The sequence below is a fragment of the Cyanistes caeruleus genome, chromosome 8 (assembly GCF_971803275.1).
Source record: "Cyanistes caeruleus chromosome 8, bCyaCae1.hap1.1, whole genome shotgun sequence".
NCBI classification, from domain to species: domain Eukaryota; kingdom Metazoa; phylum Chordata; class Aves; order Passeriformes; family Paridae; genus Cyanistes; species Cyanistes caeruleus.
Window position 1 is genome coordinate 6112514 of NC_141708.1, and position 3148 is coordinate 6115661.

Below are 3148 nucleotides of genomic sequence, written 5' to 3' on the forward strand. Positions count from 1 at the left end.
TTTAGGAAAATGTCTGCCCTTATTTAGTGTTTTGGAATAATAAATGATGAAGTGATTTCAGCTGTAGGAGACACATTGTGGGCAGCTGCTGGACATGAGTTCAGCCTTGTGTTATTGCTAAGAGGTAACAACAGCACAGAGAGTAATTGAGGAATAACTGGAGAAAAAAACCCTAATTTAAATATTTTTGTGAAAATGTGTAGGCAGGGTTTGGCTGTTTACCAAACAGACCACACCTAACCAGCATCTTGGATTCATTCTCCATTCCAAATAGCTTGGATGGTTCACACAACATGTTTATCCAGAGAATGGATTCATCCTAAATATCGTTTATATTCCTAACTACTTTTAAAAGTAAGCTCAAGAAGGGCTTAGGTAACACGATAGTAATCTACAAAGGCAGAAAATAGGCCTTATTGCCAGTTTGTGGTCAATTATGGTAAACTCCTATCTGTAATTTACTCCTGCCCATAATGGTAAAGAGAGTTTTGCTTGAATGTGCATTCCATTTCGTGGGGTTCCATCCCATGCAGTGACATGGCATTGTGTAATTTCATACACCCAGATCAAATGGGACATGTTTTTTCAATGTATCTGAAAAGAACCCAGGGATATGTTCTGGTAGAAAAGAGGTTTGCAGAGGACCCAGTCCAACAAGTGTGGCTTGTGCCAAAGCCAGTGTCTAATGGAAATGTTAATGGCCATGTTTTTCTGCAACTCTTGCAGAAGCAAATCCAGAGTATCTTTTAATTGGGAGCCTTTCTTTATGGTCTTCAGATGTTTATAAATATGCACAACCTAATCTGATTAGGGCCAGACTCTACATGCTGCCTGCTCTGACAAAAGGGGAGAAAGTTCTTGCCTGCAGCCTGTGAATTCTGCTCCATTCCACATCTCCTGTGGTATTAGAGGAGCTGAGCATTTTTAATAAAGTATTAAACAACAGCCAGCTCTTTCTTCCTCCATTTTCTGTTGGAGAAAGTAGTGTATGCTGTAGTAAGTGGGAAAAGCGAATAGGAAACTCTTTGAGGGAACTTTTTTTTCAACTTCAATTGAAATAAAAACATTTGATGCAATGATATCAATTTTAAGGAGAATATGGAGCAGCAGGAAAAAGTAAGAAGGGATTCTTACAAAGCTTGCAATGCTTTGTAAAGCTTATGCTTTCATTTTTGAAGTGGAGATCTTTTAAATTTATGCTGCTTCCAGTTTTGCAATAACCAAACTAAAATTTTTCAATGTAGGTGAATATAATATTTCAGTTGGTTAAAGGAAAGTCATGAGGAACTTCTAATTTTTCTGTCTTTCATCCCACATCTGAATTTAATCATATTTTAAAGTAGCATATTCCTTCATGAAGCAGAATGTCTTTCCTCCACACAGGTTCTGCCTGGGGAATTTCACTTACTGCTAAGCAGCTCTGGGCAATATTAAAATTGCCTAACTAACTTCCACAAAGGTCTCAGATCTGCTGCTTGGCTCCTTGCCTTCTGAACTGGCCAGCCAGTAGGAAACAGTAGACTTTGAATATGAGTTTAAATTTGGGCTGTCTGGACACATCCTTGCATCCCTTTTACAAGATTCATTCTGTGGCTCACTTACACTGACTGTTATTAATCCCATAACAGCTTCCAAGTGAAACTTTGGCTCTCCTGGTTTAATGTCATCCTGTGAAACAAAAGGGACACATCTCTAGGTGTCTACATGCGGTCTGGGGTCTCTTTCCACCTCCTCACTTCTTCTCCCCAAGAGGTACATAATATGACCAATGGCTGGTGGTGAAATCATAAAAATTCATCACTTGTTCAAAGAGTGGAAGTCAAGAAAGAATGAATGGTCAGGAAGACAATTTTTTTGTGTAAGGTAATGTTGACCTTTGCAGGAATAATTTGTGCCCTTCAGCATCTGCAGCTGTGTAATAGTCACCAGGGAGCTGTCTGACTCTGAATATATATGTATATTTTAAAAAGTGTCAGCCAAGTCAGAACTCCAAATGCAAAATGTATTGCTCAGGAACACCGGGAGGATTTGTCTCTCCCTCTGCAAAGCAGAGAGAGCAGCGAGAGTCACAGATGTGACTGGGACATTTTCGTACTCTGATGAGCACAGGCTGTTTGCAATGTTGCTCAAGTTAGGGGAGAGAAAATTGCTCCGTTTCTCTCAGACCTGCAGCTGCAATTTCACAAGGAGGAAAGTGTCTCTGAAGGGAAATGTGCTGAGAAGCTTCCATAGGAAACAATTGAGTTTTCACCCAAGACAAATGAATTCTGCAGAAACAAATGATGTTATTGTATTATAGAAATAGATAATGGTATTGCCTTGTAAACCTTTATTAGGTAGCTAAAACAGCCTTTACAGTGTTGTAAATGAACAGAAACACCTGTCTATAAAATTCAGGAGTGTTTCTACAGATTGAGCCATTTCCAGTGGTGGTTTTTGTCTCCTCTGTGGCTTTCAGTGTCCTCTCCTGTCAGTGCAAACTGGGTTTTGACATGGCAGCATTGACAATGCTGCTCATTGCTGAGCTTGGCACCTGGATGCAAAGGAGCCACAGAAACTCCAGAATGTTCTGTAATTAACAGAAGTGATGTGTAATGGGATGCATGTTTTTTCAGAGTGTTGTTTTCTCTCTTGAAACTCACCCGTCTCTGGAAAGCCAACAGAAGTCAAGGTGTGACTGAAATGTCCCTTGAGCCCTGCAATAGTGCTCGTGAGACCTAAGAAGAGCACAGAAATCACACACACCTGTCTGCACAAAGCTGCCTCTTTGTCTCAGGAATCACAGCAGAGTTTGAGAGACACAAATGGGTGGAGAATCACAGCAGAATTGTGGATGCTCATCAATTGCAAAGCTGTGACTCTTCTGCTCTACCCAGAAAACACCATGAGACATTGGAGTGTCATTGCTTCCCCATCTGTTTGAGATCCAGGTTTGTCAGAGTTTCTGTTGACTCAACACCAACAACTTCAGGAGGATTCCAGTCTGTGACTGTGACTTTCTGTTTGTTCAAACACCTGGTGTGTAATAATGTCCTTTCTGAAATCTGGTGACTTTCTCATGGTCTGCATTGCTGCTTACTCATATTTCTGATCCTCTTTTCAATATTTTCAGCCTACCCAAGGAAAATTTGTGTGATGTATTAGTACA